This window comes from Hippopotamus amphibius, chromosome 3, assembly GCF_030028045.1.
Source record: "Hippopotamus amphibius kiboko isolate mHipAmp2 chromosome 3, mHipAmp2.hap2, whole genome shotgun sequence".
Classification (NCBI taxonomy): domain Eukaryota; kingdom Metazoa; phylum Chordata; class Mammalia; order Artiodactyla; family Hippopotamidae; genus Hippopotamus; species Hippopotamus amphibius.
This window is the reverse complement of record NC_080188.1, coordinates 89,752,630-89,775,565: the sequence shown is the minus strand read 5'-3', so window position 1 is coordinate 89,775,565 and position 22,936 is coordinate 89,752,630.

Sequence of the window (22,936 nt, the reverse complement as noted above, 5' to 3'; positions counted from 1 at the left end):
CCTCAGCACCAAGTTATCTACTTAGCATAGTCATACAGTGAAGGCAAATATATGATTACAGTTCATGGTCATGTATTTTGAAAGCTCAGGTTTTTTATGATAAATAGTATAGGCAAACATATCCCAAATATGTATATGAGATGCAGAAAATAATGTCAAATAATTTTGAATTACTGAGAAAACTCCAGATGTTGTCTTCAAACATATTTCAATCTCAGAATATTTTATAGGGGCAAGTTTGAGATAAAAAAGCTGTAGCTCTTTTTATATGTAAATAATAATTGTTTAGAGAAGTTTTTATATGAGCTCTTTAGAAAGAAGAGAATAAGAGAGGCTTTGAACAAGGTTACACACTTAATCTATTCCCCTCATGAATTCTCTGCTACCCTCTGGGCTTTTAAAGGTAGAAGCTGGACGTTGACAGTAATTATTTTGGATTGCACTGCATGAAGGCAGCTGGGTGTAATTCTATGCTTCAAAGGAGTGCAGTCATGTATCACTTTGAACAACCATCATGAATATAACTTGAGGTGTTCAGGGATGCCTGTAGAGAAGTGATCTGCATAGATAAGTGACCTCCCCTATGTGTTAGATGTAACCACATACATGTACACATAGGAGTTTTTAAAAAAGAATAAGTAGGAAAATCAAGACTGTGAACTAAACTGTCTTTGAAAACATTGAGTCAAAATGAGATTTTAAGTGCACCATTAAAAGGAGTTAAAAATGAAAAGTAGTAACTAAAATAGATGTTGAACTTTTTAAAGCCAATAATATATTGGTAAGATGGCTTTCTTTTGACTCCTTACAAAGGCAACCCTGCTCAAACTCAACTCTGGGTAATTGAGAAGAAAAAGTCTCTTCATCTCCCAGAGCTCATGAATTTTACTTTTGTCTTCACACACCAGCAAGATCTGAGTATAAAGCTAATTTTTTTTTCTAGTGAGAACTAAAAGCAGCAGGTTCTAATTCTCTTAAAAACATACACACATGTGCATTTTACATACACATGCCTGCACATACACACACACAGCACACATGCAAACATTCCCATATCATTTTACTGAAACAAGACCATTCAAAGGCTTGACATCCGTTAATAAAACACTTGCAAGCAATTTTTATAGCAGGCATTGGACTAAAGACTGTGGATTTAAGGATAAATAGGATGCAAAAAAATAAGATCCTGCCTTAGAGAAACATAATCTAGTGATTGAGACAGATTTGTGATCAAACCGTTTAATTCCTAACCAGTTCCAGGTGTACATTACTGAAAAACATAGATATTGGCAATATTCCTAGAAAGATCAGTATCTCATGGAAAACAGAGGGAAAGTAACAAATATGAATGGTTTTTAACCCAATATAAATACAAGTTATATAAGCCAACCTTTTTCCCAAACCAAGGAATAAGTGTTAAAAGACTTGACTGAGATAGTAACATTTTCCCAGGCCACTCTTCTCTGTTATTCAGGAAGTAATACTGTCATCATGATTGCAAAGACAAATTCTTCCATGAGTTGTGTAGTTTTTTGTTTTGTTTTTTCTTTTAGTTTAGCAATCAGGCTTCACCTTATGGCTTTCATGACTGTGGAATGTGTTAAAATTTTGAGATAGTAACTGAGGCCAATTTCATTCGGGCTTTCTTGTCTCTTTGTTCTTTTCTCAGAGGAGAGCTGATGTAGCCAGGAAGGGTCAAATTTTCAGTTTTAAGTCCCCAAATATGCTTTTGAATCTCATATTGGAGAATAGGAGAGACAATAGTCTTCAAAGCCAGGACTTTCATTGACAAAAGCAAGGTTTTTTGAGAAAGAAAGCACCTCTCAGTTGGAAATGCAGCAAAGAATTATGCCGATCTTTTTCTTTTTTTTCATCTTTTTTTCCCTTAATCTTTTGGCCATGCCATGTGGTATGTGGGATCTTAGTTTCCCAACCAAGGGTCAAATGTGCTCTCTGCATTGGAAGCATGGAGTCTTAACCACTGGACAACCACGGAAGTCCCTGGCCATCTTTAATCTAATAAATGTGGTAATTTACTTTTGCCAACTAGTATGTCTTCATTACTGAGCACATATGACAGAAAGATAAGTAAACTGGCAGAAAAATAGTGAAAGTCTAAGATCAAATCTGCCAACAATGAACAGTCTTAGTCAAAGCATTTATTTATCCTGAGACTTACTCTTCTCGTGCATAAGATCTAACAATGAGCAAGGGATATCTAAGGCTACCTCCAGTTCTAAATCCTAATATGTGAAAGACAACTGCTATACTAAATCCTATGGAAGACATAAGCATATATAATCAGATGTTGGACAACCTTCATCAAAGAGCTTAAAATATACTTGGAAAATTCGGGCAAATATATTGAAACATAATTAAAAAATAAAACATACCTGTTTCTAAACACTTGTACACACAAAAAGAAACAAGAGTTTCTGAAAAAAAAAAAAAAAAAAAAAAAAAAAAGGCTGACTCCAGGAACATGGCAAGGATGAGCAAGATGAACCTAGATCATTACAGTAAGCTGGAAAGGAAATCCAAAAAAAAAAAAAAAAAATTATGGAGACATGTCAAAAAAACACAGAATTCAGTTTGAAGCTGCTCCCACTAGCCAAATCTGGTGAAATTTGGACATCAAAATGAACAATAACAGTAATGTCACTTATAGATTATAAGAATCTCTGAATTCATACTGAAAATAAATAAAGAAATAAAACTTTCTTAGTGGAATGCCAGCTAATAAGAGTAGAATGAATAATAGATAGATGAAGAAATTCTCTGTAGTGATAATCAAAATTATCACTAATTGTTGGACAAATTGGCATCATGTGTCTCCTGTGATGTTGCACAAAGAAGTACAAAACTCAGTTAAATAATATTTCTGCCCAAAACCATACCCTAAGTTTTATCCTTAAGAAACAACAGAAAAATTCAAATTAAGAAACATTCCATAAAACAACTGAGCTGAACTCTTCAAAATGTCAGTACAATGAAAGACAGAAACAAAACAAAACAAAAACAAAAACAAATAACAGCAACTGCTGAGGAACTATTCCATACTGAAAGAAACTAGGAGAGTAAAGAATTATGAAAATTAAATGCAGTGCATGATAATCTATTGGATCTTAAATCCAAAAAAAAAAAAAAAGTTGCTATAAAGGACATAACTGCAACAACTAGTGAAATTTAGATATGTATTAGATAAAAGTTTTGTTCTGACATATAAACAGCTTGGAAGCTATCACTTTATTCTCACAAGGAAAAAAAATGGACGAACTAAAATCAACAGCTTTTATTTGATCCATGAAAGAATTGTGGCTATAGGGTGAGCCACAATCCCCAAAACTGAAAGACAGGTAAATACAGAGAATCACAGTTTATCAGGAGCAGAAGTCTACAGTTGAAACCAGTCAGTACTAGTAGGATTGATTTAAACTGTGACTAATGAATTGCCAGAGCCTCGGTGTAAATGTACTTGAGAGTTAAAAAAATAAAGAGAGCTCAGTCTTAGGGGGACCCCACAATTAGATTTCTTTACATTCAGGAGTGCCACCAGGTTCTAAGAGTGAAGATCATACAAAAATCCCCTCACCCTTCTTACAGGGAACAGGGAAAGTAGCCATTATGAAATTAGCTCAGAACATTTAAAGTCCTCCCCAGGGAAAATTATTTTGCAGGAGCCTAACCTGCTTGGGTTTTACCAGAGCCTAATTGAGTTGAGGGAAAGAAAATACCCAACTCCAGCCCCCTGTAGCCTTCCTGTCTCACTTAAGGGGGAAAAAAATCTGAGAAGCACTTGTGAAGGTCCCATCCCAAGGGCAAAGTCTTACTAAAATGTGGAGACCTAGATATAGGACATCAGCAAGATGGCAGAAGGAAGCTCTGGACCCTCCTTTCCTCCATGAACACATCAATTTAACAACAACTCACAGACAAATTCTTGTTCAAAATTAAGGAACTAGTTGAAAGGCTCCTGCACACCAGGCAAGCATGAAATCAAATACATTGAAGCCAGTTGGAAAATTTAAGACATCTTCTGATTATAATCCCTATCCCCAGCACAGCACCATACAATTGGGAGGAAACCCCCAAGCTCCTAGACTCTCCATTGGGAAGGAAAAGAGTTGGTTAACATATCAAATACCCCAAACTTTCTGGGGGCTTCACAAAGGAGTGGCTTCTGTCTTGACAATCTTAGGGTGCAGATAAGACTCAAGACAGTCTAGGCACCTGGGAAGCAAGTAAAAACAGAGACAGAGGTTTGGGCTTACAGTTGCCATAGTCTTTCTGCTCAACTCAACATACAACAAGTGGTTGAAATACCCCAGATCCCAATTCGTCCCTACAGAGGGAAAGAGTTGAACAGGGAAGCCAATAATTCAGCTTTTTAGGAAACTGCCCAAGGAAATACCTTCATTCTCACTTGTCTCAGAGTACTGGTGAGACCTGGCATACTTGGGACACCCGGGGGTTACTAACAACAAAGAAAGGAGAATCCCAGAAGGAGAAAAGAGAGAAAAAGAGATAGAAACAGATTAATCAAAAAACTAATAGCTGAAAACCTCCCAAACCTATGGAAGAAAATCACCAACCAGATTCAGAAAGCCTAAAACATCACAAATAAGATGAACCCAAAGAAATCAACACTGAGACACATTAAAATCAAATTGTGAAAAGTCAAAGATAAAGAATAAATTTTGAAAGCAGCAAGAGAAAAGTGATTTGTCACTTACAAGTGAACCCTGTAAGAAAATGAACAGTGTTTTCAGTGGAAGCCATGAATGAAGACCAGAAGGGAGTAGGATAATATATTTAAGAGGGCTAAAAGAAAAAGAGAAGAAAAACTACCAAACAAGAATACATGAACCCCATATCACAGCACTAATATATAAAGCAAACATTGACTGAAGTGATGTGAGAAACAGACAGCAACACAATAATAGTAGGAATTTTGAATATTCCACTTTTAATAATGGATAGAACAATCAGACAGAAAATCAATGAAGAAACAGTAGGCTTGAACAACAATATAGATGAAATGCACCTAACAGATTTATACAGACAACTCCATCCAACAGCAGCAGAATACACATTCTTCTTAATCCCAGAAAAATTCTCCAGGATAGATCACATGATGACTAATGGCAACAAAACAAGTCTTAACAAATTTTAAAAGATCAAAATCATACCATGTATCTTTTAGGACCAAACTATAAATCAATGGTAGAAGGAAAACTGGAATATTTACAAATATGTGGAAATTAAACAACACACTCTTGAACAGCCAATGGGTCAAAGAAGAAAGCAAAGCAGAAATCAGAAAATATCTTGAGACAAGTGAGTGATTACCAGTAATGGAAAAAAATTGCCTAGAAATACTCATATTCCCCACATATATGTGTTTATTGACTTCCTTTCAACCAAATGCTTGGAGGTTAGCCTGTATCCAAATTTTTTTTATTGCACTGATGTCTGATCTAAAACTTGAACTTATGAGGCTGAAATTCAGGGTTGCTCTGAGAAAGTTAAAATAAATCTTGACACAGGTACTCACCAGGTTTGTGACCTTGGGCAATTTGCAACCTTCCTAGCTTTAGTTTCTCCTCTTAAAATGATTAAAATAATGCAGGTTTTCCCTTCAATACACTTATTTGATAATGGACTGGGAAAAGAAGCCTGGTGCATGGAAGAAATTCAATATTATCATTAGATAGAGTCTCTATAATTCAAAGTGCATCCAAGAAATATTTCTCTAAACTAAAAGTAGGCAGATTATAATAGTTACATTTGACCTACAGTGCTGTGACCATAGAGATGGAGAGGAGGAACAAGAAGAAGAAGAAGAAGAAGAAGAAGAAGAAGAAGAAGAAGAAGAAGAAGAAGAAGAAGAAGAACAACAACAACAACAACAACAACAACAACAACAACAACAACAAGAAAAAGAAGAAGAAGGAGGAGGAGGAGGAAGAGGAGAAGAGGGAGGCGGAGGGGGAGGGGAAGGAGGGGGAGGGGGAAGGGGTGGATGAGGAGGCCAAGAAAGGGGGGGAGAAGAATGAGGAAGGGGAGGAGGATGAGAAGAGAGGGTGGGAAGGAGAAGGAGAGGAGGAGAAGGGAGAGGCAGAAGATGAAAAGGAAAAGGAAGAGGAAGAAGAAGAAGAGGGAGATATAATGTCTGCATACCTGATTTGCTCAGTCATTTATGGGAAAATATTAGAACTTTGAATGAAAAATTTCATTCTGAAGTAAGATCAAAAATTTGTCTCCTGCTCTTTAGCCTACCTTAGCTATCTTCAAAATCAGTATGAATTAGGAAGAAAAACCCACTGTGACTGATAACTGATGTACCAATATATCTCAAACTATGCTTGTTTAGTTTTATGTAAAAAGTCTTAAATTTATCCTCCTCATGGAAGATATTATCAGCCATTATTCTTGCTCTGCATATCCTCTCCTCAATTATTCCCAACACCAGGATTCCAAAGTATTCCAAATACTTCTTGAGGCAAGATACCTCTGAATTAGAATGAGGTGGAAAGGGAAAAGATACTGGTGTGATTTGTAATTTATGAGTTAAGAAACAGTTCTGAAACACATATTGAGCTCAGAATGGACATTCTGTCCCAGAAACTTTATATTTTTTCTGTAGAGATATTCTATAGCTGAATTATCATAAGGTAGGGAGAAGAAAGGTTGAAAAGCATCCAAATAGAAATTGCTTACAAATACTTGAAATACTGCATGAAATCCTGTTTAATCTTCCAAACAGATTTTAAGAATCACAGTCTTAGCCATTTTCCACAGCTGTTCAAAAAGCCCCACAGCTTACAGTGCTCTGCCAGGCAGAATTGAATTAGTTGTCACTTCTAAGAGAAGCAGAGGATTTGGATGGTGGAGGTCAGAAAACAACTCATGTATAAACTTCTTAGAGTGTATTTGCCAGATTCTATGGAGGTTCTTGAGTTATACATGGTAGATGTTTGTTTAATTGATTAGTGAAGGTTTGTTTTGAAGAAAAGCATGTCGAATTAGTAAACACCTTCATAGGAAGAGCCTTGTGGCATGCTGCTCATCGTTTTCCGCAAAATGAAGATCACCATACCAAGAGTACCTTTGAATACTGGAATATAACTCAAGTAGAAATCAATCACCACTACTATCACATTACAGAAGGAACTAGTCTTCCAGGGGCCACATTCTCATTGAAATGATTCCTGCCCCCACCAAATTTCCTTTCTAAGAACCATGAAGTTTAAACAATTTTTTCCAGCTTCTTTCAATTCATTCTGCCACTCAACTATTTTTTTTTTTATTTCTCTGTATATTTTCCTTTTATCCACCAAATTTCTTTTCCTCTATGAGGGTCCTCCTCATTACAAGTCTTGCCTCCCTTTTGTCTAAAGGACAGGCTGCTAATAGCTACTATGTTTTTTTTTAATTTATTTATTTATTTATTTATAATTGACTGTGTTGGGTCTTTTTTGCTGTGCACGGGCTTTCTTTTTTTTAGTTGTGGTGAGTGGGGGCTACTCTTCGTTGTGGTGCACAGGCTCCTCATTACCGTGGCTTTTCTTTTTGCGGAGTACGGGCTCTAGGTGCATGGGCTTCAGTAGTTGTAGCACATGGATTTAATAGTTGTGGCTCACAGGCTCTAAAGTGCAGGCTCAATAGTTGTGGCACATGGGCTTAGCTGCTCCACAGCATGTGGGATCTTCCTGGAGCAGGGCTCGAACTCATGTCCCCTGCACTGGCAGGTGGATTCTCAACCAATACACCACCTAGGAAGCCCAGGTACTACGTTTTTAACCCATAAATTACTCAACTATTAAACATATTATGTTTTATTGAAAATAGTTGATGTACATTATTAGTCTCAGGGATACAACATAGTGATTCAACACTTAAATACATTATGAAATGATCACCATGATAAGTCTAGTAACTATCTGACCCCATGAAAATCTATTACAGTATTATGGACCATATCCCTTGTGCTGTATATTACATCCTTGTGACTTATTTATTTTATGACTGGAAGTTTGTACCTCTTAAACACTTTCATATATTTTGCCCCAACCCTTCCCTCAAGCAACCATCAGTTTATTTTTTTCTCTGTCTTTGAGGCTATTTTCTTTTTCTTTTGTTTGTTCATTTGTTTTGTTTTTTTAGATTCCACATATAAGTTAGATCACATGATATTTGGCTTTCCCCATTTGACTTATTTCACTTAGCATAATACCCTCTATATCAATCCATCTGTTGTTGCAAATGGCACGATTTCATTCTTTTTATGATGAATATTCCATTCTATGTCTATACCATATCTAATTTATCCATTCATCTATCAATGAATGCAGGTTGCTTCCATATCTTGACTATCGTAAATAATGCCACAATGAACATAGGGGTCCATATATCTTTTCAAGTTAGTGTTGTTGTTTTCTTTTGGTAAATACCCAAATGTGGAATTGTTGGATTACATGATAGTTCTATTTTTAATTTTTTGAGGAAACTCCATACCATTTTCCATAGTGACTGCATCTATTTACATTCCCACCAACAGTGCACAAGGGTTCCCTTTTCTCCACATCTTCACCAACACTTGTTATTTGTTGCCTTTTTGAGAATAGCTATTCTGACAAGTTGAAGTAATGTCTCATCATGGTTTTGATTTGCATTTCCCTGATGAGTGGTGATGCTGACCATCTTTTCATGTGTCTTCTGCCCATCTGCATGTCTTCTTTGGGAAAATCTGTATAGGTCCCCTGCCCATTTTTAAATGATTGTTTGGGTTTCTATTTTTTATATTGAGTTGTATGAGTTATTATGTTTTGGATATCAGTCTCTTACTGGACATATTGTTTGCAAATTTCTTCCATTCAATATGTTGCCTTTTCAATTTGTTGAAAGTTTTGTTGTGCTAAAGATTTTCATTTGATATAGTCTCATTTGTTTATTTTTGCTTTTGTTTCCTTTGCCTCAGGAGGCAGATCAGAAAAAAATTTGCTAAGATCCATGTCAAAGAGTGTACTGCCTATGTTTTCTCCTAGCAGCTTTATGGATTTAGGTCTTACATTTAAGTATTAAATCCACTTTGAGTTTATTTTTGTATATGGTGTAAGAAATGGTCCAGTTTGGTTTTTTTGCAAGGAGCTGTCCAGTTTCCCCAAAACCATTTATTGAAGGGGCTGTCTTTTTCCCACTGTGTATTCTTGCCTCCTTTGCTGTATATTAATTGCCCATGTAAGTGTAGCTTCATTTCTGGACCCTCTATTCTGTTCCATTGATCTATGGGTCTGTTTTTTATGCTAGTACCACACTGTTTTGATTACTGTAGCTTTGTAGCATGGTTTGAAATCAGGAAGCCTAACACTGTAAAGAGGAAAAACAGAACTAATACCACATTGAAACTGCCTCCCTTATTCTTTAGTCTATGTATTCTATTATGTTAGCCCTGCACATCAAGAGTTAAACATTAGGGAAATGTTGCTGTGCCCAAATAGCTCATTAAGTTTCCTTAAGAAAGTTCCCTTCCCACAGTCTTGAGTTAGTTACAACTATTACTCATTGTAGATAAGTTCACTTTCAGCCTGGAAACCTTGCAAATAAGCAGATATAAGAGTGGCAAAGACAAAGTAACTGCTAACAAATTTTGATCCAGCCTACATGAGCAAGCAGAAGAAGAAAGAAATGTTATGCTTTCCTTGAAGGCCAGGTGGCTCTAAGAAGTCTGAAATCTGCCTTGACACTTTAATCTTAAATCTTCTGGATTCAAAACAAAAGAAGCCCAAATTCTAACCTGAATTAATATGGTTCTTTAGGATATTAATCTGCCACCTTCTTGGTTTGCTGGCTTTCTTAATAAAGTCACTATTCCTTGCCCTAACACCTCGTCTCCTGACTTATTGGCCTGTCATGTGGCAAGCAGCACAAGCTTGCACTCAGTAGCAATACCTCCAGCTTTGTTCTTCTTTCTTAATATTGTTTTGGCTACTTGGGGTCTTTTGTGATTCCATACAAATTTTAAGATAATTTGTTCTAGTTCTGTGAAAAATGCCATTGGTATTTTGATAGGGATTGCATTGAATCTGTAGCTTTCCTTGGGTAGTATGCACATCTTAATAGTAGTAAGTCTTCTAAGTCCTGAGCATGGTGTTTCTTTCCATTTATTTGTGTCATCTTCAATTTCTTTCATCAGTGTCATAGTTTTCAGAGTATAGATCTTTTACCTCCTTGGTTAAATTTATTTCTAGGTGTTTTATTCTTTTTAATGCAATTAAACATATTTCTTAAAATAACTTATTTATGCTCCATTCTGTGCAAGATGTTCTTGGGAGATAAACAGAGGAATAATACAGTGGTTCTGCCCTAAGGAGATGACTTAGCGGAAGGTGCAATGTGATAAGTGCTATTCAGCAGTATGAACATAATTATACTAAAATAACTTTATGATGTCAGAATAGGTTCTTTTTTCTTCTTTTCACCTTTCTAAATCACTTGGCCATTATGTTAAAGACTCTCTAAGTATCAGCCATGACACAAATGAACTTATAAAATAGAAACAGACTCATAGACATAGAGAACAGACTTGTGGTTGCCAAGGGGGAGGGGTTGGAAGGAGAGGGATGGACTGGGAGTTTGGGGTTGGTAGATGCAAACTATTACATTTAGAATGGATAAACAAGATCCAAATGTATAGCACAGGGAACTCTATTGAATATCCTGTGATAAAACATAATGGAAAAGAATATTAAAAAGAATGCATATAGGTGTATAACTGAGTCACTTTGCTGTACATCAGAGATTGGCACAACATTGTAAGTCAACTATATTTCAATTTAAAAAGTTTAATTAAATAAGTATATATCAGCCCTGAAAATAAAACTTTTGATTATAGCTCTTCCAAAATGTGAAAAGATAAAAAGATTTCAATATCATGCTATAACTCACATGCATGAATTTACTCCAAAGAAGGAAAAAAGAAAGGGAGAGAGGGGCAGAGGAGGAAGGGAGGGGGAGAGGGAGTGAGAAAGAAAAACACTTTTAACCATCACATGCTCAGGAACCTGCCAAGCATCATAGTTGTTTCACATCTGTAAGGACTAGAGTTGCCCTTTAATTGAAGGCTGACACTTGTATGTCATCAAATAATATCTTCTGCAGGCATTTGTAGAACACTTTCATATCCTCCCTGCACTCAGCTGATGGCCAGAATTATTTGAATACTCTTTCTAATGAACAGAGTTTCCCTAAATGTGAACATGTGGTGACTGCCTGGTGCAGCGTCTTAGCACACTGGAGACAAGGGCAAGAGACTTTTCATCCACTTACTGCTTTCATTTTATCTATGCACTATCTTTTCACAAATTGGAGACAAGAGTATAAATTTGTGATTCACATTCCACTTTCAAAACTGAGAGGCTGATATTATGGTGGGTGAATATATCTCCCTCAGGACTTCAAGACACAGAGCCATGGCACATTTCCAGATAATGAGGTCTCAAGATAAGTACAGCAGCAGACAAAATAAATGCATCATATGTAGCCTGTCTAGAAGGAATAACTGAGCCCTCAAGTTTTCCTGAAGTCTCCTAGTAAAGTCCTTGAAAGTTAACCCACTGATGCCACTTCATACTTCTAAAATGTTAAAAATGAATCACAATACTTTTCATGGAAGCCAGATTCATTAATTGGCCAGTATGAAATTACAGATATGGAATAAATATTTATTGAGAAGTTCAGCCATTGTATCAGAAAAGTTTACAAGTCTGATTTTTTTGTCAGTGGTCTGGAAAAAAGAAAATATTTCCCATGGAAATAACATGACAGCTGTAGGAAGGGGAAAGTCTGTACAGAAGGACTAATCAGTGGCATTATTTTGCCAAATATTTGGCTCGGACATACACACTGTTGAATTCCAGTACAGATTTAGGACAACTTACAGAGATATACTCAATTTAGCAAGGAATTAAAAATAGAAAACAAAAATCACTAGCCTAGTTCTGACAAAGATGTTGGAAAATGGGGCATCTCATGCATTTTGAAAGCGAATGTAAAATATTCAATGTTTCTGGAGGGCTATTTGTACTGACATTGAAAATATGCATACCATTTGATCCTAAAATTCCTTTCCTCAGTATTTAAGAAGTAAGGGTGTGAGTATACAAATGTGTTATGTAAAGATGCTCATTGAATGTTGTATAGCAAACACTTAAAATAATTAAAATTTGCAATGATAAGGGAGTGAGTAAATAAATAAGAATACATCCATATATAATGGAATACTATTTAATTTTTTTTTAAGGTAGACTTTTATATTGACATGGAAATATGTCCGTAATATTTTGTTGAGGTAAAAAAGCAGGTCATGTATTAGAATGTGTAGTGGAGCTACATTTATATAAAATATATACATTACAGTATATACTTGCAGAAGCATCTTGAAATATATAAAATGAAATCTTTAACAGCAATTACTTTAGAGCAGTGAGAAGAGGGATGGTTTATCATCTAATCCTTTAAAATAAAGATGTCTTTATTTTCAGAAAAAGTACAACAGGACAACTCATTTTAAATTTTATTTAAATCATGTTGAAGGAATGTTTCATTACATTGGAAAATGCTCACAATCAATTTTTAAATGAAGCAGTTTCTTAACCAGTATTGGTAGCATAATCATAATCTTCTAAGTTTACTCATACATAGAAACTAAACCTGAAATTTTTGAGCCAAAATGTTAGTGCCATTTTCATGGAGAAAGTTGATCCAAGTTGCAAATTGAGGGACTAGGATAGAAACACACCTGCCTCCATGGAGCCCTGACGGTGAGCACAGGGATTTTATTCTCTCTCCCAGGCTTCAAGCAGCACTTGCCACCACTGCAAGAGCAGCCCAGAGAGTAAAGAGTCCCATTCAGCCTTTGCAGTTTCTAGAAAGGGGGAAAAAACCTGAGGGACCACATCCGCGGTGTCCTCGATTGTGAGGTAAATCCAAAGTCAAACTGATAAGAAAAGACACACATATAGAGAACTTGCTATATGCTAGGCAGTCTGCTTTATATATGAATTACTTGTTTTATCCTCAAAACAACCCTAAGAATAAAATGCTATTATTTCCATTTTTGAGATGAATGTACCAACACTGAAGAAGTTAATGTCGGTAAGTAACTAGCACATGGCAAAGCCCAGACCAGAGCTCAGACAAGCCTGATTCCCAAGACCGTATATTTTAACCATTTTATATGCCAGAGTAAATAAAGTGGGCACTCCCTTTGTACCCTTTTCACTTGTTTTTAAGGTCTTAGTCAAATCAGTGCAGTCTGCTACTTTGTCTTGGCTGCAACCGATTTCACCTGGTTGCCATACGGATAACCCACACAGGGTGCCCTACAAAAGTACAAGGCACTACATAAAACTCAAGGCAACTTCCTAAAGTGTGCAGTGCAGTTTTCAACTTAGAAATCAGAGAGAAAATGACTGTCTCCAAGATTGCTATTCCAAAAGAGATAATTGCTGTTCATCTCACTCTGTTCACAAAGTGCTTTGCCATGGTGACACTTACACCCCTGGAGGTCAGCCCACACCTCACTGACAGCCACCAGTTCAGCTGTGTCAATTCCACCTGAATCTACTTGCTTGCAGCATTTCCAGAGCACACAGCTTACCGAGCCATTATTATTTTGTACCTGTGCCCAGAGAGTTCTACCAAGGGTGCATTTTAAAGAGCCTGGAATAGGTAAATAAATAAATAGCTCGTAGGTAATATGTAATTTACCAGCAAAAAAGGAACCATGACTCGCTGCCCTCACAGTCTACAGCCTGATGCCTCTAGTGATTACTTGCAGAATTCTATGGTGCAGAAAAGCTGGATTTCATTTTTTAGCTTACTCCTTTAAATTGTTAGTTGATGAATCTTTCCTCAGCTTGCCTTAAACGGCCTTGCTCATCTCCACTCTGAAGGAAACATATTTCACTAAAAAACTGCATCCACGCAAGGATAATAGTGCATTCAGCAACCCTCTGCGTGCCCATCCTTCTACGTAGGGGACATAATCAAGTGTTTAGAAATACCAGAGCATCTTTTCCTTTCTTTATGTTCAAAAAATAAAGGAATTTAGAAATCTATGTATTATTCTCCGGCCACAGGTCAACCTATTTTGTACCTTTCAGTTGGATCTATGACATTCTAATTTTGATAAGGTTGCTGGCAAAGTTGGCTGAAATATTTCAGGAGGAAAGAGATATTAAAGTATAGTTGCTGCTTGATGGCAAAACCAAAGGGCTTAAAAAACACTCTAAGCAGTTTGCCAGCTGGGTTCCATGGATCCTCCAGCTTCAGAATATCTATGAACTCCTTCAATCATGTGAAAATTGTGTTAATGTGCATTTTCTACCACTTATTAAATGTTCAAAGTGTCTGCAAACCAAACCACATTAAGCATCCCTGAGTCATACAGGCTGAAGAAGTCACTTACAGAGTGTGCATGTGTGTGTGTGTGTGTGTGCATGTGTATTTTTCATAGATGCTTCATATATGAAAATCTTCTCTCCAGATAGATTATGACACATAACCACATATCTTAACCTTATCTCTTCATTTTTGTCAAGGATCCATAGCTCATCAAAACCAGGGTTAAGTCTTACTTTTTGTTTAACTCAAACTATGCTTTGTTGCTTAATTGTTACTCTGAGCTATTAGTAATCCACAGAAATGCCTGTGGTTTTAGCATTCCTCTCTGTAATGGAATTACCTTTGAAGAAAATTTTAACTATGGTACAACATTAGAGGAAATATGACTTAGAGATGAATTTTTTGAAATATGAAATGTTCCTACCAGTCAAATTGTAAACTCTATCTAATACATAGGATTTGTCAGCAAATCCTATTACTATTTTCCCCACAATCTGACCTGTTTTCACTTTTCCAGTGCTATCCCCCTCATCTTATTTTCACCACTGCAACAACCTCTTAATCAACCTCTGTCCCTAGAGAGTCTTTTCACAAAGCAATAATAGCGAGTCTTTTAAAATATGAGTCAGATCATGACACTCCTCTCCTTCAAATTTTCCCTGTGCCCTCTCATCTTAGAGTAAAAATGGAGTCTTTAAAGTGGTCCCTAAGACCCTGGACATTCAGCAGCCCACACTCGGCTTTGGTCACAAGGGCTATAATTTCATCTTTCCTCCTGGTCCACTCCATTGAAGCCAACAGTTCCAACACTTACACCAGATTCCTGTGTGTTCCCAGCATATTCCTGTCTCAAGGCATCTGTGCTTGTTACAGCCTCTGCCTAGCACATTTCCCTCAGACCTCTTCTTATGACCTCAGATCCAGGAGCTTGCTCTGATCATGCTCTAAACACACAGACACACACAGACACACACGTACATAGATATACACAAAGTCTCCCACCCCCTGTACCCTGCAGATCTATCTTATTTCCTTCTAATGTATTATATATTAGTTATTACCTTTGGTTCCCAACTAGAGGACAAGTATTTTTGCCTATTGTGTTTATTGCTATAATCTCACTAGCTAGAACATTATCATGCATATATAAAGTGCTCAATACACTTTTATTGAATGATTGATCTACACTAGCAAAGTTTCTTTTGAACGAAGACAACCATTTAAAAATATTTTAGGGATTTCTCTGGTGGCTCGGTGGTTAAGACTATGCTTCCAATGCAGGGGCCTGGCGTTCAGTCCCTGGCCAGGGAACTAGATCCACATGCATGCCGCAACTAAGAGTTCACATGCTGCAACTAAGTAGCCAGCAAGTCACAACTAAGGAGTCCGTGAGCTGCAACTAAGGAACCTGCCTTCTGCAACTAACATTCAGCACAACTAAATAAATAAATAAATAAATATTTTTTAAAAATACTTTAAAGAATAAAATTATTAAAATGCATGTGCAGATAAAAGATTAGAAGACAATACACCAAAAATGTCCACAGAATGGTCAGTAATTTGTCATTGCCTAAATTTCTTTACTGGGTACAGTAAAGAAAAAAATGAAAAGGAGGCAAAGAGAAGGAGTGGGCTAACTAGCAGTGAGACTTAAGCAGTGAGACTTAATCAGCAAGACAGACCATCTGGAAATTTTGAGGCTAAAAATCTACTCTGGAGACTAATGTCCAGAGGTAGTGGGAAAGAGGTACATTTTAACCTGTCCAATATTATTAACATATATCATTCCCTCTGACAATTATTGTTTGTTTATTGTCCAGAAGACAGTCTCAGTGCTTCTCCCAAATCCTCTTAGAACTCTACATTTTTGTGCATAATAGCTATGTCCACCAGTGTAGTTTCATCCCAACAGCCAGGACCACAACTCTTTATAGAAGAATGGACCTAAGGAGACCAGAACCCTTGTCTCTGCACACAAAGAACTGGACCCGCCTGGGAATTGATTTTTCCAACAGTGGCAACAGCCTTCACCAATGGCTCAGAGCTGCAGAGGCACAAACACTGCAGTTCCCCTGCTTCCTGGTCATGACAGCCCTGAGATGTCTCTGGATCTTCCCTGTAGGAAGGAGTCCAAGTTCCTCTTCGCGGCACTTTGCCTGGCACCTCACCCTTGCCCAATGTCTTTCCCTTTCTGGTCTCATTTTCCTGCTCTTCCACCAATCTTCCTGGGGACACTTTCAGAAAAACACTTCTCTCAGGATCCGCTGCTGGAAAACTCAACCTAAGACGCTACCAGAAATGATCCTAGAGACTGAAACTCAAGATAGGATTCTGGAGTTGGTTGACTCATCAGCTAGATGGCAATAGGAAACTCTTAGTTTGCTATAGATAAATTGATAAAAACCAGGGGCCACTGCTAACACTTCTGTGTGTGGCAAATTGGGATGAGATACCAGAGGGAGTAGTACACTGGATTGTACAGTATCTCTAGCATCTGAGACATGTAGTAGTGAGGGTAATTACGAGAACTGTGGGGTCTGTGGTTATTATGAAGTCCCATGAATGGACTAGAGAAATAAAAGTACAAATTTAGGTCAACCAGTTTCCAATTCAGAGCATAATGTGAAGGCCACAAGTTCTCCATGGCAGCCTTTAAAGAGAATGTCGTCATCTGTAGCTGCAGGGAAGACATGTTGAAGACCAAGGCCAGGACTGGAGAGTGAGAACAGCAAAGCTGCAGAGGGGCTGATGTGCCCCTTGGCAAGTTTTTGATGCTAAAGGTAGATCCTGGTAGAGAAGGGATGGGATCCTGGCACTTGGAATAGGGATATCTGGATGCACCAAGAATCATTCAACACCTACTGCCTTTAAAACCCTGGGCCTTAAAATGTGCCTCATCCTTCTAGAGAGAACAGCAGCTTCCTCTCACTGCCAACTGTGCAGAAGACTCAGGTCAGACCAATGCTGTGCAAAATTATACTTGCCCTCAGGATGGGCTCCCTTCCTGTCTACTGAACCAGCATGAGCTTATTGACAAAGTAATGCCTCTGCTAAGGGAGGAAAGGAATTATTTACTGGAAGAGAGAAAGAGCCTGGCTAACAGGTGTTAGGAGGATCTGAAAGAATGTGCCTAAAAATGATCTTTGAAGTGTGATCTGGAAAAGGTAGACTAGAAGGCTGTGGAGGAGATTTTGTTGCTAGGGAGTCTGCTCTTGACTTCAACACACCAGCAGAGGCACCTGCACCCAGTCCTAATTTTTTTGTCCCTGAGAACATTGAAAAAACCAGCAACTCTCCTTAGTTGAGGTAGAAATACCAGAACTTCCTCACATAGTTTGAGAAAGTGATCAGCAGGCTCAAAGAAGTGGGCAACATAGTTATGTAAAATCTAAGACTCCACCAGGACACTATGTTCCCTGGGAAGCCCCAGAAGTCCCTCCACTAAGAGTCAGGGAATGCATCAGTGAGGAGGACACTGGTGTCCTCGAGAAGCTTATTGGTGATGGTTTTCAGTAGGCTGGGATTGAAGGTAGGATGCTCCTATGGAACTGACTTCCTTGTGTCAAGGAAGGGGAAGATCTGGAAGAGCAGAGGCCAGATGCAACACTTAATCACCAGGCAAGGAAGACAGTTACCATAATAGGCATCATAGCTGCAAGTCCCTAAGGTGATGTCTAATAAACCCTGGATTTTCTAGTACAAGATAGGTGGGCAAACAACAAGGGCATTGCCTGGTAACACTTAATAAAAATGTTTTTTAAAAAGATGAAGAGCAGATGAACAGAAGACTGGTGTCATTTGTACTAACCGACAAATCACTGCCCCTTCCCTAGTGTCCAGGCTTGAGTCAATTCTCAGACACAGAGTCCATCATTCAGAGCGAAAGCCAAGTCCACCTGAAGGAGGATCCTGAAATCCACAGTGAGGAAATACAATACTGGTTCTCCCAGTCTTCCTCAAAGAGAACTATGGACATTTACACAAACAACTTTTCACTAGGAAACAGGGGATACCCACATGTGCCTTGGATTTTAAACTCAGAGTCCACACTAATATTGATACCAGGAGTTTCCAAAACCTCCTCACAGTACCATTATAAGAGTGGGGGCACATGGAAGCCAGATGATAATGAGGTCCTAACACAAGTCATTCTCACACTGTGTGCCTGACCCCACATATCCAGAAAATGACATTTCTATGATCCTTGAGCACAATCACAGGATAAGGTATTTAGCAGCTGACAATGATTACATTGATTCCTTCACCTATGGAAGGAAAATTATATTAGAAAAAAATATATATTAGCCATCATATTAGAAAAATCCAAGTACAAGCCCCTGAACTTGTGCCCAAAGATAATAAATCAGAAACAATACCACAGCCAGGTGGAACTGAGAAACTAGTGATTTGCTGAAAGGCTTAACGTATACAGAGGGGGTAATTTCCATCACATCCCCATTTATTTGACTCATCTGGCCCCTGGGAAAAAAACGATGCATTGTGGCAGATGTCTACTACTAAGTTGTAGCTCTAGATGCATTAGCTATAGCACTTCTGGTACTTCTTTTTCTAAAGCAAATGCATTCTTTTCAACAACAGCAATAAGAAGGATCAGAAGTTTTCATTCAAGTGAATGGGTAGAATTCTGCCCTTTAACAACATAATCCAGAGGGAATTTTATCAGCTAGACATTCCACAGAATATCCCATTGGCCCATTGAATTGATGACATTATGATAATTGAACCTAATGGGCAGTAATTTGGCAGTAATCTGGGGGCTTGGTAAAACAAGCGTGCTACGCGAGATGGGAGATCAAAATTTACCAAGATTCGAGGGCTTGCCATATCAGTGATGCTTTTAGGGGGCTGGTGATTTGGAACAAGCCACAGAATAAAGAACAAGTTATTACACCTTGCACCTCCTCCAGCTACCACTAGGATAAAGAACAGAGATTGGTAGTCTTCTTCAGGCTTTGTACTTAGGAAAGTTGTTTTCTCTCTTTTATTATCTGATTTAGATGGCTGTCAAATCAAGAAACGGCTTTGCATCAGGTTTAGGATACAGTGTAAGTGACCATGCTGCTCAGGCCATACAAACAACAGATCCCATGATGCTGGAGGTATCTACAGAAAAGATGCTGTTTGGATTCTCTGGAGGGTCCCAAGTAGAGCATCTCAGCATGGACCCATAGAGCCTGGACCATAGCTATGACATTCACAGCAGTGAACTATATACTCTACTTGGAAAAAAAAAATCTGAAATGCTACTGAATCCTTGGTGAGACTCAACAGGTGGCATAGAACATTAACTGAAATGCAGAGATTCCCATCAGGAGCAGGACGTTGATACACCCACCAAATCATACTGTTCACAAGGCAAGCAACACTTCACTACACATCCAGGATTGACCTTCAGTGTGTTCAGACCTGTCAGTCCCAAAGAGTGTCCAAGACCCTCAAACAGGAATTCAACCGGTGTCTCAGAGCCCCATATCATACACCTCTATTGCACCAACATCTCTTCCTTACTCTCATGGGGAATTCTTGACACTAGCTGAAAAGGAAGATAAAACCCAGGTCTGGTTCATGGAGGAAAGGGTTGATTAAAGCTGAAAATGGAAGGCTGATGCTCTATTTTCCTACTCAGGGAGAGCCCTGAAAAATAGAGCTGCTGCAGAAAATCTTCATCCACACTGGTGTTAAGAGAAGTGGATTGAGGTAAAAATATATACGAGCTTCTGTGGAGTGCCGAAAGGCTTGACTACTTGGTCAAAGCACTGGAAGCAGCAAGATTGGAAGATTAGGGGGAAAGATTAGGGAAGATTAAGGAAATCTGAGAAAGAAGCATGTGGACAGGTGTGTGCAAATGATGTGTGCGAATTCACAAATATTTGAATTTTATGAATGTCTGTAACATTTCAGTATCTGTGAATATTTATTTGCTCTGCATGTTGATGTCTGCTGGATAGCATCCACTGCAGAGCATGAGATAAACCACCCATGGGTAGGAGATCTCATCCTGTAGATGTCAGGTAGCCTCTGTCCTGGCCATCCCAGTTCCAGCACCGTGAACCCAACTGCCATCACAGCAGAGATGGAAGCTATCCATGGACCCAATCACCTGGGTTGTCACTCACCAAGGCTGGTCTAATGACAGATGCTACTGAGGACCCAACCAGTCAGCCCCCGAGACACATACTGAAACCTCAGGATGGGGCCATCCCTGACGGAGACCAAGCAGCCACTTGGTAGAAAGCTTATTAAGTCAGACCCACTGCACAGTTCTAGGCACAAGTCTGCTTCTCTGGCCCACAATGCCTCTGCGTGTGGAATCAATCCAATGTGTGGTGCACTGGGAAGTCTGCAGAGGGTGCTGTTGCGACTCCACTATATCACCTCTGATCCCTTCACCTTGTTCACGCCCACTGGCCTCTAGGTGTGCATTTATTTCCAGCATCAAGCTCCTGCTCTTTTTTAAGGCTTCTGGAACTCACTCTGCCTGCCTGAATGGGAGAGCAGGAAGTGCCTGGGATTTATCTTCTTCTTGGAGCATCTTCCTTGCTCCAAGGTCAGGACAATGCTAAACTGAACAATGTCTCCAGGGGCTCCCTGTGAAATTGACCCAAAATTACCCCCTATGCAACTATTATACTATACATGCTGGGCCTCCTTCCTTGCCATCCTACCTTTCCACTCCCTTACAAGTTTTTTCTTACAAGAATACTCCCTAATAGATCACTCTATAGGAATCCTTGTCTTGATGGTCTCACTATAGCTGTGACTCCACATCCAGAACTGGGCCTGGAACAGAGGAAGCACTCAACAGACATCTGTTGGTAAACAAATGGTCCTTTGGATTTAGCATCTGTGCTCAACAGAACCATGCATCTCATTTGCAATGAATGATTGCAAAATAGGCGTGATTTGTTGGCCCTTGGCAGAGGTACCTGATCCCCACCCCACCCCCCAAAAAAATGACTGTGTCACCATCAATCACTAATCTCCACTTGTGGAAATTTTCTTCAGGTCAAATAAGGTTTTGCTGTCTGAGGTACTCTATTAAATAGAGTAAATTATGAGTAAATATTTTAGCTATGAATTGCAGCTAGGTAGGGCTAAGATAAATGTGAACATGATAGAACATATACTTGACAAAAGTACCTACAGAGAGAAGAAACCCCTGAATGTGAACGTGGATCAAAGGCAATTCTGACTTCCTTTAAAATTTATTTCAGAATCCCTCTTGACTTGCAAATGATTCTATGTTCAACTAAAAATCTCCTATAGCTTAAAGGATCCTTGTATTAGTCAGAGTTCTCCAGAGAAACAGAGCAAGTAGTATATTGGTTCTCGTGGTGGGGGTAGGGGGGAAGGTTTACTCTGAGGACTTAGAATGCAAGCTATGGAAATCAAGAAGCCCCATGATCTCCCACCTGCAAGCTGAGACCCAGGAAAGCTGGTGATGTAATTCCAGTCTGAGTCTCAAGGCCTAAGAACCAGGAGCCAATGGAGTAAACCCCAGGCCAAGGGAGGGAAAAGCTGATGTCCCAGCTCAAGCAGACAGGCAGGAAGGGACCAGATCCTTCCTTCCTGCACTTTACTGAGGGCAATTTACTTTACTGAACCACTGATTCACATGCTAATCTCATCCAGAAACATCCTCACAGTCATCCCAGAAATAATGTTTCCTCTGGGCACCCCATGGCCCACCCACGTTGACTGATACAATTTACCATCACAACTCCCAAAAAATTACAGAAGAATTTGAATTCCTAAGCCACACTGAACTAGAGGAAAATGGTAGCTTGCACTGGATCCAACATTGGATCTTGATATAAACCTGGGTCTTGCATTTGCTGACAGAGGTCTCTTTAGAATGGCTCATGCCTCTCAGGATCCTCCAGCAGAGTGGACTCTGCAGAATAGACTGCAATCATGCAGGAGGCAATTTCAGTTCCTGGGTATTTTACACATGACTCCAGGGCCACATAACAGTGAGTGCTGTGTTTTGATCCCCAAGTCCTGGCTAGAGGAAGCCCAGGACTGCTCCCTCTGCTCAGAGCCCATCACACGCACTTCCACCCTCAAGGAAGAAGAGCATTGACAGGTAGTGTCCAAGTCAAAGAACAGCAAATCATGCCAATTCCACCTTCAAACAAAAATCCCATAGCTGACTTCTAATCACTTCCTCCACCAATACAATTAGGATCAAAGCCATCATTCCTCTCCTGGATGTTTGTAATACTTTCTATAGTCCTGCTTCTGCCCTTGAACCCATATAGTCTAATCTCAACACAGGAGCCAGTATGTCCTTTTAAAATACATCCAATGACATCATTCCTCTGATAAACATTCTTCAATTACCAGCATGTTCAGAGTAAAGTTCAAAGTTTATACTAGCTTTCACGATTCTCCATATCTGCTCCCCACCTCCTTCCTCTCTAACTCCCTCCCCTAAACTCTCCTCCTAGCTCCTTCTCCTTAAGCCACATTGGCCTCCTTCTTCTTCCTTGGACATGCCAAGTACTTT